Genomic DNA, 14744 nt, shown 5'->3' on the forward strand with positions numbered 1-14744 from the left:
ATGCTGCCTGCACTGGGTCCAGCAGAAGAGGGGGAGGCAAAGACGTGCCCTACGGCAGACTCTGTTTTACCAGAATAATACTGTGCTTCTTGCTTTGGCTGAAGTCATTCATTTTCCCCACATGGGCCTTCTCGCGCAAGGCTTCATTGCATGAGCTCCAAAAGACCTCTTCTCTATTTACCTGTCAGCCCGTAACAAATAATTATAGTGGCTGCCGGGTATCCTTCCAAACTGGTCAGGATCTCATTCAGTTTTTTTTTTTTTTTTTTTTTTTGCGGTATGCGGGCCTCTCACTGTTGTGGCCTCTCCCGTTGCGGAGCACAGGCTCCGGACGTGCAGGCTCAGCGGCCATGGCTCACGGGCCCAGCCGCTCCGCGGCATGTGGGATCTTCCCGGACCGGGGCATGAACCCGCGTCCCCCGCATCGGCAGGCGAACTCTCAACCACTGCGCCACCAGGGAAGCCCTCATTCCATTATTTTAGCAGCAAAAAAAGTTACAGAAAAACCAAGATAATCCCCAAATCATCTCCCAGCTCTCAGTTAGGTTGTTGAAAGAGAGAGAAGGAAGGAAAGACAAGCATAGGAAAAGAAGAGCAAAGAGCTCGTGGGAGAAGTTGAAAATAAGTCTTCTCCAACTCCAGAAAGAATATTCCATTTAAGTGCTGTATAAAGGTTTTCTTTGGTGAGTAGTAGAGTACTGTATAAGATGTGTTACTTTCTAGTGGCTTTTCAACCTTGTATGTATTGAAAGGTGTTTGATACCCATTGCAGACAAGGGGAAAGGGTGCACGCACTCCCACAGCGGGTCAGGGACGGGAAGGGTCTGCCAAGGCCATTGCCCACTCTCAGGTCGTATCACTGGGGGCTGCTATTTCTCTGGCCCAGGAGCCTGTGGAGGCTACTCCTGGATACATACCACCCTGTTTGGTGCTATTCCACGGAATTATATCACAGTCCTTCCTGGAAATGTCTTTAAAAAGAGAATGGAGATGAGAAATGCCCACAGGGAACATTTTCATAGCGGTCCGCAATCTCAACTGGCTGGAATCTGAGGAAGGCAAAAAAAAAAAAAAAAAGAAAATGGAATGTTCACCCGAATGATTGAACAGAAGATAAGCAAACATCGGGTGACAGAACAAACACACAGGAAATATGACCTACCTACCTTGGGAAGGGCTGTAATTCTTGAATTAGTCTTGAAATGGGAGGAGGTTCTCACTGACTCTGGCGTTTTGAACCCAAGTCTGAGCAAAAGCTTCAGTCTTGATTCCTGGAAGGGCAGTATAGAGTGCAAGGGCCAAGGGCTTTTAGAGCTGGTGGAGTTTGAGAATCAGGCTCCTGTGAATAGAAGTTCCAAGAACCAACAGTAGCTGGCAGCAGCAGATAACCTCTCCAGGCTGGAGAATAGCCGAACCCTTGACTGTTAGTGCAAGAAGGTTAGAGATGGCCCAAGCCCCAGTCCTTCACTTTACAGATGAGGAAACCTAGGTCCAGGAAGGGTAAAATCTCGTCCCAGGTCACATAGCTGGGTAATGGCAGAGCTGCGAACAGCGTCAAGGTGAGCCAGTTTTCATTCCCATGCCTCAGCCAACGTGTGACCCGAGATCAAAGTAGTCAGGGGCAGAAGGAAGAGGAAAATTTATGGGTTTTGAGTCATTAGTAATCCTAGCATTAGATACACAGTGGACATCATTAGCCAGCTAACTCTGCTAATGTCCCATGTCCTCAGTGAAAGAGGCAGTATCTGTTTGACTAAGGAAGGGACTGTTATCATTAGCCATTTGTGGCAGACATTTTTTTTTCAAGTTTAAGATTCTAGCAGTAATACATATATATTCATTAGAAAGAGATTTATATAACATAGTCACTATCTAAATATACACCTTGATCATTTTATTATGTAGATTGAATGAGTGAACATTTGTCCTTTAATTTTGCCAGAAGAAAAAAAAAAACTTCCTTTGAATTATACACAGAATGATGACAAAGTTATACGACTTGTATTTAAAAACAGAATTCGTTAGGTCCCCCTCCCCCTTTTCACGTATATTAGTTTTTAAAAAGTGACTTGAGTCATAATGAAGGAGTTCCTGGGTTGGGGCAAGGGAGAAGGGCATGCCTTGCTACGTCTTGACAAATGGAGATGCCACCGACATGAAGACAATCTCAAGCATATTTTAGATGTTTATTTCTGAAGGCCCTTCAAGGGGCTGAGAAACTAGAATGCCAGGTTGTGGGAGGATATAGCCTTTTTTTCTCATTGTTTTCTAATGTAGGTTAGTTAGAACCTCTAGAATACTGAAAGACCTCTTGTTTTCTATTCAAGGTAGAAGAATGACAGTTATAGTCATTTAGGTCTAGAAGGACCTCAGAAATCACCTAATCCAGCATCTTCATTTTCCAGATCAGAAAACAGAGCCCCAGATAGATCCAGTAACTTGACCAAGGTTAGCACAAGCTCTCACTGTTTTGCCAACCTCTACTGTGTGTATTGGAGAAGAGTGAGGGTGGGGAAGACAGCATTCCAACAGGTCTGTGAACCTTTCAAAATGCAAGCCAGACAAAAAGTGTATGCAGGGTACTTCCCTGGCAGATTTCAATCTACATGAATTAACTTGAAGATTTAAATGAAGATTTTAAAATGTTAAGATTATAATCACTACCCAGCCCTCTAAAAGTGTTCAGGTGTGAATACTTTGCAGAACGGTTTTCTGTTTTCTCAGGGGTGCTGGAGCCTATGAGGGGCTAGATGACTGCTGACAACATGGAGTTGGGGGTGGGAATTGGAGCCAGACGCTGAGAGGCCTCTCCTGGCAAGTGTCACCCGCTTGCCTCGACGAGCCACCCTCATTGTTTGCAGCAGACCACCTTTCAATTCCTTTGGCAGCTGAAGTCTATACTTTTCAGTGAAGGTCCAGCCTGATGACAATTGTCCACAAAACCAAGGTTAGCCAGCACTGAACCTCCTTGGCTTCCCCCAAACGCTGTAAGCCTCAAAGCCCCAGAGATAGTTTGATGAATGAGCCCACACCCTTGGAGCTTAATAGGACTGCTATCACCACTCCACAAGGATGCCTACCATTTATTGAGCACTTACTGTATACAGTGCTCAAGACCTGTTATCTTGTTTCCTCTCAACATCAGCAATGCAAGGTGGGGGTAATGGCTCCCTGATTCAGAGATGAGGAAAGCAGAAGTCAGCCAAGGCTTAGTAACTCACCCAAGTAACTCACATGGCTAGTAAGTGGCAGAACTGGTTAAATTCCTGACTCTAAGACTCCAAAACCTCTGCCTCCTGGGTTAGAGCCCATGCAGGTAGAGCAGCATCCATGCACCCGCGTTCCAGATTTCAAGCTATTGTCAAAAGCCCTCTTAATTCTAATTTGTTTGGAATCCTGTCCTCTGAAACTTCATGTTTGTCATGCATACATATGACTTCCTTAGATTTCTCTGCAAATTTCTACCAAATAAAACCATATGCACTTCCATAGCAACACTGCAACACAAATATGGTGTGTAATCTTTGTCCACTGAAGTACACAGCTTGAAAAGTTAAAAAAAAAAAAAAAACTACGTCTGTGAACAGTTGAACTGAACCCCATGGCAACAAATACAAACACAAACTAGGGTTCTTCTCTTTAAGACTTTTCTTTGCAGGCAATAATGTTAGAACATCAGAAACTGGGTTGTAACACTTGTGACTAAGCAGGGCCCCAGTTCGGTGACCGATGAGCCGCCGGGGCGGCGCGGGCCCTCCCGCGGGACAATGGCCCCTGCCCGCCGCGCGCGCGCGTCAGACCCGGCCCAGGAGCCCTGGCCGCCAGCGCTTGACGTACGCGGAGCCCCCGGGGCAGTGGCCCGGGCCTCGTGGAACCCGAGAGCCGCTTGCGCGACGGAGCCGGGTCAGGTCCACGCTGGAGGCCGGGCGCGACCTGACCCGCAGGAGCGCGGGTGGCGGTAGGGGAGGGACCGGGGCTGCGGGGACGTCCTTTCCTGCAGTCGCCGCGCGCTGCCTCCGCACCCCATTCATCCTCCCCACGACCGTCCCAGGGCGGTGTTGCTTTCAGCCACTTTTCCAAACGAAGTTCTCCAGCCTCAAGGAGGAGAGCAACTTGCCCAAGCAGACTCCGCTGGAAAGGAGCGGGGAAGGGATTTGAATCCAGGACTTTTTTTTTTTTCCTTCCGCTCTATTTCTCGTGGCTCCCGACTCCTAGGGCTCCAAGGAAGGTAATTTGCGCCCCTTCGCGCCCCGGGTTGTGATTCTTCTGCGATCAGCCGCCGGGTGCACCTCCTGGGGAACTCTGTGGGCGGAGGCATCGGCTGCGCTGAGTGATGCAGGTAAAGGAGGGTCTGTCTGTCTGAGGTCCCTGCTTCTCTTCTCTTATTCTCCCTCCTCCCAGTGCCCCAGCTGTTTAAGACTTTCTACGTCTTGACAAATGGAGACGTCACCCACATGAAGACAATCCCCAGCAAACTCTAGGCAACTGGGGTTGTGCAGTGATTTGCTCACGTTTCCCCAGGGAAGGGTCCAGCACTCACCAGCTGATGGGGGTCGGGGGTGGATTTCACTGAGTAAACGCTATTCTCTGTGTTTCACATTCACGAACCAGAGAAACTCGTTAGGATCAGCTGCTAAAACCTGAACGCTCCTTGGCTGCTTCTTCACTGGACTTGTGCTGAGGTAACCAATTGACTACTGAGGGGATGGGGGGTGGGTAGGCTGAGGGACATCCAAGTGGTGATAACAAGAAAACCTCCCATTTCTGGAATACTTACTAGGTGACAGGTGCTCTGAGAAGCCCTTGATAACATTTCATCCTCACAAATCCGGGGAGGCAGATAGTATTATTTATTGTCATTTAACACAGGCGAGTTCCAGAGCTCTAAGGGGTCGTCTGTTCTGTCCAAGATCCTGCAGTGGCAGAGCCGGTTCTGCCCAGGGCTTCGGACTCCAGAGCCTGACCAGGAGTGATTTCCCCATAGAAGGGGGTGGAGGCCACTCAACAAAGACACACACAAGATTGTGCCAGGAGAGACCGCATTATTCCTCAGACTCTCAGGCAGACTTGAACCAGCTTTAGGATATGGTGGGGGGGGGAGAGGAGTAGGAACACCCCCGCTTCTTGTCCAGATCCAAAGAGGGGATCCAAGGTTCAGTCAGGAAGGCTCTTTTTTTAATCAATTGTTTTTTGTTTTCAGAACTAAAGTGGAAATGACCCAGTGAGGAAGGAAAATGAGCATGGCCTGCACCGGTCACACAATTAAAACATATACGCTGGCCAAAGGTACATCACTCCTCCACCCATCTTCGGAGAGAGAAGGGCCCTTTTTGACCGGGAAGCCTACTAAAGCATTCCACTGGGGAATTCTCTGCCCCTTCTGGAGAGACACTGTGAGAAAACCTTGTTCTTTAGAATGCAGCCACACAAAGGGTTTTGTGCAAATACCAAGCCATGATTCTATAAATGCAAAGAAGCATTAGGGATGATATGTGAACAAAAGCTGGACAGAGGATGCATGCCCAGATGCTGTCTTGGCCAGGTTGCAATTTGAATGATCTAATGTTTTCTGGCTCCTTCTTGCTTTGCTTTTCCAATTTGGTTTGAATATTTGCATTGCTGTATTATTTTTCCCTGTACAACTGCTGTTGTCTGTACACAATTAGGTCATTTTCATAGTTGGGTGAAGAGATATGGCAGACTCGAGATGAGCTGCAGCTGGTAGCTGCACACATCCCTCCTGGGATGTGTATTTAGATCCCCATCCCTTTGGTCCCAAAGACACTACCTGCACCCAGCATCTAAAAGTTTTAATGTAAGTCATCCAACCAAGTGGAAAGAACCACGACATCCACTGTAATGGATGGGGAAGCACATCTTGTTTCTATAAGTTGTGGGTTGATTTGCTGATCTAATCATACTGTTCCTTGGGCCAAATCTAACCCTGTATTGCTATGCTCCAGACAAAAGAAAGGACTGTTTCCTGGCGGCCTGTGGCTTCTTGGTCTGTGGAAGGTCTGCTGAGGTAGACCCTGGGCAAGGGAGAAGGAAAGGAAATTAACAGGGTGAGGAGGAAGGACCAGCTGCCCCCAGAGGTGAGCCCAGAAATGCATGTAGATGCTCAGGCCATTACAGAGGCTGGACTTTGAACTAGGACTCTGAAGAGTGAGAGAAAGGGGATCCCAAAGGAACAGAGGTTTATTTGGCAGATGAAAGCTGATCAGGGCCATGTTCACAAAGTGTTCTGCAATCCCTCACTGGTGTAAACTCTCACTGATAACACGCTGCACTGATAGAGCTTTCTCAACTAACTGGAGTTTGTGGCCCTTTGGGCAAGGCAAGGGCTAAATTTTATGTCCGTGCTACCTTTGAAATAAGGTTGGGCTAAACAAATGGAAAGGACAGTCTGTGATTATAGTCACTGGGGAAGCCCCCTGACTCTTAAAGTGCTTCATAATCAGTCATGACTGTACCCAGCTTACTGAATGGACAGGACAATCTCTCTGGCTTAGCCTTCTCACTGTTTCCTGCTTGCTTCCTCTCTCTGTACCTTAGATCTGAACCTGTGACATTGGCCTTGTTTCTCCTCTCTTCTTTCTTCTTTTTATCTAAACCACTCATTCACCACTCACTTACTAGATATTTGATCACCTTCGATGTGTCAGACATGTGCTAGATGCTGGGGTTACAAGTGAGTGAGGCGTCTCTGCTCTCACGGAGTCTGCAGTCTAATGAGGGACACCCCCCATGAAGTGTGATGGGTGTCATGTGAAGGGAAACCCACACTCAGGTGCTGAGTGATGGCTGAATGATGAGGCAGCCAACTCTGAGAGATGGGACACCTTACCCAAGCTCTCACAGAGGGACAATGACAGGGCTGGAGCTAAAGAGCTCATTCGGGAGTAGAAGCCTGGCCTCTTGCCACCACCTCCTTCCAGAGCCACACTCAGAATCTTCTCTTCTGGTTCGTTCTCATCCAGTTGCATGTGCATCATACTCACCCTTTTCCCAAGACTGAGCTATTCCTACCTCAGTAAAATTCACATTTGTCACTAAAGCCAGATGTCCATTCCATCTCTAAGAATTGACGTGCTGATAACTTGAACTGATAGACATAAAAGTACTTTGAGAACTAAACCACAACACAAACCAAAGTACCAAAACTACTATCTAACATATTAATTCAATCAATGAATCAGTCAAGGGATCAATCATCCATCAATACTAGGTTCTGTGGGGGTGGGACATGTCTTCATGTACAGTATGGCCCCATCCCTAAAGGAATTTGTGGACAAGTTGGTGGTAGAGGGTTAAAGAGGGAAGAAAGTCGGCATTTATTGCTTGTTGTGTAGTATGCACTGTGCTACCTGCTTTTCCTTACAGTATTTCAGATAATCCTCACAACAATCTAGGAGGTCAGAATGATTTTTCTTAATGTATGGATGGAATGCCCTCCCCCAATCCCTGTCTGTTCAAGCACAATGTAGCATAATAGCTAAAAGCCTTGGAACAGGACTCAAACTCCTTGAATTCGTATCCAGGCAGTGTCAGTTACTTTTTGTATGACTGAGCATATTACTCAAATTCTCTGTGTTTCAGGTATAAAGTTGGGGTGATAAGAATGGTGGCAATTTTATGCTTTGTTGTAAGGATAAGGTGACCATGCATGGGAAGTACTTGCCATAGTGCCCTGGTCCAGAGTAAGCACTAGATAAAAATTAGGTAATCTCATTATTATCCAGCTCCAATCCCTTTTTATCTGCAAAGCCTTCCCAGATCCCTCATCAGAATTGACCTCTTTTACTTCTGTATCCTCACATCACTGTGGGCATGCCTCAGCACATTCTTATGTGTACCTGGTTATTAGTGTCTGGCATGGAAAAAAACATTCAATAAATGAGGATAGTTGGATGAATGGATGTTTCTGTCTCCTAGAACTCTATCCCATGCTCATAGAAGGCAGGTAGTATTGTGTTTCTTGCTATAAGGCAGACTAAACACCTGGATAGCCTAAATAAAATACAATAAATATACTTCAAATGCCTGGCCAAACTCTCATGTGAATTAGGGAAATCTTCATGGACACACACACACATACACACACATAAAGAGGGGCTGGAATTTAGAGTGGTAAACTGCCACTGAAACTCTGCTACTCTGGGAAGTCTGTCTATCTCAGTGACTTTGGGCTTTGGTTTCAGGGGCTTTACGCAGGACAGGAGACAAGGCTTAGTGCCCTCAAAAGACAGTGAGTTGGAACTGAGACTTCTCATAAAAGTGAGACTCACAAGGGATACTACTCAATGAAAGCATAGACGAGAAAAAAACCCTATCTGCAATAAAGAAAAACAAGAAAATATCTATCTTGGCCTGTGCTCATAAGATGTTAAAATCACAAACTTCCCATCTCACAGGTTTAGGGTTTGAATTTATATTATCTACATGGTCTGGGAACTTCAGCTGAAAATTAGTTTAAATTGGTCCCAGATTGGTAACATCTCAGAGCACCTGGCATCTTCACTGGAGGGATAGTCACCCAGGTCTCCTCACTGGAGTCTAACAGATAAAGCCCCACTGAACATGAGATCACAATCTAAAATTACAAACAACACTAGGAAACAAGCTACCATGAATGAAAGCTAGTAGAAACTACAGAACTAGACATTAGAACAGTTATCATATATGAAATATAAATTGCTTAGAATGTTTAAAGAAATAAAAAGGGGAAACAAAAACATGAAAAAGAATAAATAACATCTAAAAAGATCTGGCAGAATTGAGAAAGAACCAAAATACTACTTCTGGAAATAAAAAATACATAATTATTAAGATTAGAAACATGGTGAATAAATAAAAGTAGAGCAGATACAGGTAAAAAGAGAGTTAGGGAATTGGAAGATATATCTGAAGAATTTGCTCAGGATACAGCAAAAAAAAAAAAAAAAGGCAAAAAATGGGAAGCATAAGATATTGAAGGGGTCAGGAAGAAAAAAATAGAATATGAGAAAGGCAGCATTTAGATAAAATGGCTAAAAAGTTTCCAGAGTTAAGGGTAAGAAATAGGACTTGTTTAATCTTTGAATCTAAAGAACTTTGGCAAGTGCCTGGAATATAATAGATGCCCAGTAAATGTTTGTTGAGTTGAATTGACACATGTTCTGTAAAACTTGCTTATCCATTACTTCATACACCTATTTATTTTAAAAATATTCACCAAAGATACAGTTGTGAACAAAACAGACAAAATCCTTGTCTTCATTGAACTTATGTTCTGGATGAAGAAGACAAATAATAAATAAGTGAACACATTAATAGTCAAGATATTTTTACACTGTAAGAAATGCTATGAAGGAAGTAAAAGGGTCATTTAACAGAAAGATTGGGAATAGGGTATCACTGAAGAAGCAAGAGCTCAATGATAAGAAGTCAAGTGAAAACATTACAAGTGAAGGATACAGCAAGTGCAAAGGCCTTGAGTGAGAAATAACTTGGCATTTTTGAGGAAGAGAAGTCAGTGTGTCTAGAGCTCAGTGAGTGACACAAAAAGTGCTCTGGGATGTGATCTGAGAGGTGGGCAGGAGCAATAGGATTTTTTTCCCCCTGAGAGCAGCAGGAAGTCATTGGAAGGTTTTAAGCACAGGAGTGATGTGTTCTGTCACCCTGAATACTGGTGTGGTAATAGATTGTAGTGGTAGCAAGAATGGAAAGCAGGGATCCCAGTTAGTGATTTTAGTCATTCAGGCAAGAGATGACAGCAGCTTGGACTAGCTTGCTGGACGTGAGTATGGAGAAAAGTGGAGGGATTTAGATATATTTTGGAAGTAGAAACAGGGTATTTGGAGTAGATATAAAAGGTGAAGGAAAGGGGAGGTGGGATCAAGCATGATTCCTAAGTTTTGGGATTGAGCAGCTGGGTGAATAGCGGTGCCATTTTCCAGATGGAGAAGAGTAGAAGAGTAGCACTGGGTGGGTGTGGGGTGGGAACACGAAGCAGGAGTTCTGTTTTGCACATGTTAAGCTTGAGATTACTGTTAGACATCTAAGCAGACAGATGTATATGTGAATATGGAGGAGCTCAGGAAAACGAGCCTCAAGCCAAGGGATGTTCCTATTTTGAGGCTTATGTTTCCTTCAGGATCTTCCTAAAATGTAGGCTTGGACAGGGGTACATGTAGGGGACCGACCACTTCTAGCTACAGACTCTGTGGGAACAGGGTTGATGTAGCTCTGGAGTTCAGGAGACTCTTCTTGCCCAACTCAGCAGTGGAGCCTACAGTCTTCCAGGCCCACCTAACCCTCATGCTTTGGTAGCTGCTGTAGTTTTAAGCCAATGAGCTTTTTGAGGGAATGCCAAAAGACTGAGTACAGAAACAACTCAGTGACAAACTCAGGCGGTTCTTATGTGGGGAAGGGTGGAGAAGTCATCATATAATCTGGCTTCCACCAGCTCCCGCCCACTACCTCAGAGCACTGTATCTCAGAGATCCAAAGGAGTAGAGTGTCAAGAATATGATGCATCAGAGATGCAAAGAAAAAGGAGAACCCAGCATGAGGTAATGACCAAAAAATGCCATAGCCCATTACATAAGCGAAAGTGAAACCTCTGAGGAACAAATAAACAAAGGGTATCATATTGATATAAAAATACAAGAAGCTCACTCTGTGGTTGCTGACATACATCATTGTGGAAATAAACTCATGTCCAAAGTGACTACAGTTAAACTTGGAACCACATGACAGGAGCTTTAGGAAGTTCCAAAATAATCAAGGATAACTTGAAAAAAGTAGCTTTCTTCCCCAGGCTTATGGCTTTGAGAGAAAGGACAAGCATCCTTCTCTGGAGAGGAGGGACCACAATTCAAGGGGACCAAGTGACTCAAGGTAGTTCATATGAAAGAAGGAAACTACCACTGCCTTGGAAAAGGACTGTAAGTTGACTGACATTAGTCAGGATTCAGCTCTCAAACCCATGAGACTGTAGTAGAATACTTCTTCTCAGCTACATATATATTCATACTTGCTAAGAAATTTTTCTCCTTTCATTTCTCAGGAAAACCAAGACTGTCACTTGATCCTGTACCTGATCATGTCACTCTGCCAACTAGGAAACTCAGAGCCAAACTGTGGCCCACCCTTAACTTATAAGTACATAAAACTTTAGGTAATATGTAGCTTGTGTGACCACCTCATTGTTGGCTTAATTTTGTTTTTATACCCTTATTTTTCTTTCACTTCCCATTTTATGATTTTTTAAAAACCAGTATATTTAACATACCAGGTGTTTTGGAATGAAGTAGAATACAAGAAAATAAATAAACTTTCTTCCCAAACAGGCGGCATGAAAAACAGGTACCTGGTGGTGTTATGATATCTCAATGAACCAAACAGGTTCTAACTGCTGTCTGCTAGACATTAGGTAGACAGAAATCTTGCTGCAGCTATAACACAATGGCACATTAAACGTTCATGAACAAAAGAGAAGGTATTCAAGGTAAGATGGGCAGAGCCAAGAAAAACAATCAGCTATGCAATTCCAACTGCTTTAGGGGTTGATTTCCACCCAGCCTGGGAAAGCCTTCCAGGAGGAGCTCCTTTGGCCTGCCTAGGTGGTTCTCTTACAGAAACTTGGTTGTACCCTGGGCATGGCTAGTCCCTCAGCTTCCACCTACTGAGATCGACCAGACTCTTGCCCAGACAAGTGGGTCAGAACCCACCCTTGACCTCTGGAAAGGTTACTCTGCCTGCTATCTGATTATTTATTCACATTTTAGTAGCTTCATTCCTTTTTTCTGTTTTTAAAAAATTACAAAAGTAATACAAAGGCAATAAAAATTCAAATAATACCAAAATATGTAAAATATAAAATCAAACCTCCCCTTCTTTTCCTCTCTTCTCCCATTCCAACGCTCCTCCCCATTCATCAAAAGTAACCACCAATAACTATAGTATGAATACATCTGGATCTTTTCTATACACATTCAGACATATTTACATACACATACATGTGCTTATAAAGTCTGTGTATAGCTTTATTTTTTAAAAAATAATTTTTCTATTCACATTACTCTGTAACTTGCTTTTTGCAGTCAGTAAAACATTGTGGACTCTACTTCTGTTACAGGTATATCAACCACATTCTTTATAATGGCTACTGAATGAATCATGAAACTATACCATAATGTATTCAGCCTATTAAGGGACATTTAGGTTGTTTCTAATATTTTGGCAGGACAAATTAATGCTGCATCGAACATTCTTACATCTGTAACCTTTTACTTTTTTTATTCCTAAGAGCAGAACTGCTGGGTCAAAGGGTATGCATATGTATTGAATTTTGATTGGCACTGCCAAACTGCCTTCCAGAAAGACTCACCAATTTACACTTCTACTAACTATGAAAGGGTGGCCTTTGTTCACATTCTCATCAACAATGGATATTGTCGTTGTTTTTTTTTTTTTTTTAATTTTGGCAGAACTGATTGGCAAGAGCATGGTAATTATTTTAGTTTGTATTTTCCTGATCAGTAGTAAGCGTGATCATTTTTAGTCTTTTGCTATGGCTACAATGAAAGACAAAGCTGAAGGAGCGGTTTTGGTTTATTTCTTTTAGATACAGATGACCAATCCAAACAGTGATATTTTCCGCTACTGATCGCTAAGAAGATCCATGTTTGAATGTTATACATTTCCATGTTAGGAAAGTCAGTCATAATTGAACTCCCGAGGTCAAATTGCACATGATGTTTATTCTGGGATTCACATAATGGCTTTGGCCCAAAACAATCAAAAGACGTCAGAACTATATTCTGATAATATTCCCTTGTATCAACATTATCATACTAGCGTTTACAAGTAACAGGAACAACTCTGACCAAGTTATGGATATAAGTTCATTCTACAATGGTTAGGAGCCCATGATTGGGCTAATTAATGGGATGACTGGCCCCCAGGAACCACCATGGTGGTCTCATAGCAGGCATGGTATGGCTGGGAGGTCACCTCCACACAGCAAATGTTTTAAGTTTCTTGATCTCTGTGCTCAAGAATCTACTTCTAGGGAGAAAGCATCTATTGGCTTAACTTGGGCCCCAGGAGAAGGCAGGCTCTTAATTACAGTCCCAACAGACTGAATCCAACAGGAAGAGATCCTTCTTCAGAAGGAAATTGGGGTATTGTTAGGAAGTGGAGTGGATGCTAGTCAGCCAAAAACAAAAGAAACAAAACTATCCCCTACACTAATCTTTCCAACTGCCATTTCTTCTCTTTACCTTGTAAACCTTTCAGTTCCCACAGTCATCACAATCTGACAGACAGCATAGCAAGCTGCTCTCACATCCAGAATGGGGACCTCATGGGGCAGAATAACAGAGACCATCTTATTCCTTGCATTTTGTGCTATGCTTGCTCAAGTACTTTCTACTATTCTGGCCCTGGGATCAAAACGCTTAAGTCTTAGAATAAGAACCATTTTCCTGAGAGGTTATAATATTGGCTTTTTCTCACTCTCCATTCTCCTTGGTTATCCTTGAATGCATAGAAATTCTGTGTATTCATTAATTCATTCATTCACACATGTAACTACTATTTATAGAAAGCAACCTTGTGCTAGACATTGTTCTAGGTGCTGAGGGAACAGCAATGAAATGGAAAGACAAGGTCTCTGTCCTGGTAACAGATGAGACTGGAAGGAGTAAGCAAGGTTGGAATTTGGACTTTGGATTTTACCTGAAAAGCAATAGAAAGCTATTCCAAGGTTTTGGGCAGGTAAGAAATATGATCAGATTATATTTTAGATATATTGTTCGAATTGGCATGTAGAGAATGGACTACAAGGTGACAAGAACAGAGGCCAAGAGACTAGTCAGAGGACCAATGTAGTAGCTGGACGAGAAAAGATGTTAACTTGGACTAGTTTGGTGGCCAAAGAGAGAAAGAGATGTGGACAGAATAAAGAGAGATTTAGGAGGTAGAATGAACAGGATCCTGTAGGTGGTGGGAGTGTTAGAGAGAAGGAAAGAGTCAAAGATACCTCTGACATTTCTGGCATAAGCAACTGGTTGAATAGTGACAACAATGCGTAACCCAGGAGGAGCTGGTTAGGGGCAAGTGGAGTAAAGGATGAATTAGCCGTGGGTCACACTGAGTACATGTGTGACTGTCGTGTCAAGTAAGCAGTTAGGTCGGATCTGAAGGTCAGGAGAGAGATTCAGAATGTGGAGTTATCGGTGGTCACTAAGCCAAGGAGTTAGAAGACAGTGTCCAAGGAGAGGATGTAGACTGAACAGATGGGTCACCAACGTTGAACTCATACCTTCAATAAAGGAACTCTGGAATGGTTTGCGTCAGGAAGTGTAACTTCTATATTCTGTGGAGCCCCACATGAATTCTTCTCTGCTCCAGTTGTCTACAGTCTCCAATACCAGCCGGCCCCTTCATTTAAGGAGGTTAATAACTTAAGCAACATTAATGGTGGACCCACCATTTGGCCCAGACCGTAGAAGGATTCTCAGCTAGTTCTGCTCAGTTCCATCTTGTTTGGAGAGAGACGTGTTGCTCGTCATGCCCACATCCTCACACAAATTGTCCAGGTAAGTCTCCCACCTTTGGTTCAAGGGCTTACAGGTTTCCGGGGCCACTGGACACAGGGCTATACAGGCTATGGGTTGGTGTTGGTGGGATGCTGGGGTCTACCCTTGAGGATATCCCAGCCCCGAGTCCCTTCTACTCTGTTCCTTGGTCTTCAT

General features: G+C 43.8%; 1 long non-coding RNA gene across 1 annotated transcript; it reads left to right on the forward strand.

Annotated features, from left to right (window-relative positions):
• Window positions 1–3859: 3859 nt before the first annotated feature.
• LOC132480709 (uncharacterized) lies at window positions 3860–7915 on the forward strand. The gene is made up of 3 exons (XR_009530673.1): window positions 3860–4339; window positions 4612–4682; window positions 5201–7915. It is a non-coding gene; the product is annotated as an uncharacterized LOC132480709 (long non-coding RNA).
• Window positions 7916–14744: the final 6829 nt, after the last annotated feature.

The sequence above is a fragment of the Mesoplodon densirostris genome, chromosome 2 (genome assembly GCF_025265405.1).
Source record: "Mesoplodon densirostris isolate mMesDen1 chromosome 2, mMesDen1 primary haplotype, whole genome shotgun sequence".
NCBI lineage: Eukaryota > Metazoa > Chordata > Mammalia > Artiodactyla > Ziphiidae > Mesoplodon > Mesoplodon densirostris.